Source organism: Octopus bimaculoides, chromosome 11, assembly GCF_001194135.2.
Source record: "Octopus bimaculoides isolate UCB-OBI-ISO-001 chromosome 11, ASM119413v2, whole genome shotgun sequence".
Classification (NCBI taxonomy): domain Eukaryota; kingdom Metazoa; phylum Mollusca; class Cephalopoda; order Octopoda; family Octopodidae; genus Octopus; species Octopus bimaculoides.
In genome coordinates this window covers 41,654,191-41,655,041 of record NC_068991.1, presented here as the reverse complement: position 1 = coordinate 41,655,041, position 851 = coordinate 41,654,191, and positions in this window count along the sequence as shown.

Genomic DNA, 851 nt, shown 5'->3' with positions numbered 1-851 from the left:
GTAGTAGTAGTAGTAGTAGTAGTAGTAGTAGTAGTAGTAGTAGTAGTAGTTTTTATTTTTAGCACGTGCTTTCACTGCACTACCGAGCGCAGTACCTTGGGTATGTGCGGTACCTAGTAGTGCTATTTTATGTATGTTATATACACATGTAAGTACTGGTTTTTTGGTTATGTATTTGAATCTTTTTTTTATCATACCTAATGCGCCTACTATTATAGGAATTGTTTCTGCTTTTAGACTCCACATTCGAGTTACCTCTATTTCCAGATCTTTGTATTTTGAAAGTTTCTCTGCTTCTTTTAGAGAAACGTTGTTATCTGTTGGTATTGATACATCGATTAGAAGGCATCTTTTCTCTTAGTGATCTATGACAACTATATCCGGTCTATTAGCCTTGATTCCTCTACCTATGTGTATTGGCATATCTGGTTGCTTTCTCGTCTGTGACCTCTTCTGGGGTGCTCTTTTTTCAGTTGTCATTTCATAGCGTTGGCAAAGCTACCAGTGTATATAGGTCCCAACTCTGTTACGTTTGTGAATATATTCTTTCTTAGCCAGGACTGGGCAGCCAGAGACAATATGATTTATTATTTCTTCTCCATCACTACATATTCTGCTGCTACTTGTATTTCTTTTCATTGTGTGTTTTTGGTGATTTCTAGTGGGAAGGCTTTGATCTTGTGCTGCAATTAAAACAGTCCTTCGGTCTCTGCTTTGAGTCCTGAGCTTCTCAAACATTGTTGGGATTTTGCTTTGTCTATTTCCTTCTGTTTAGTTTAACCCAATATTTCCATGTAGGGGTTTATCATCATCATCATCATCATCATCATCATCATAATCATCATCATCAT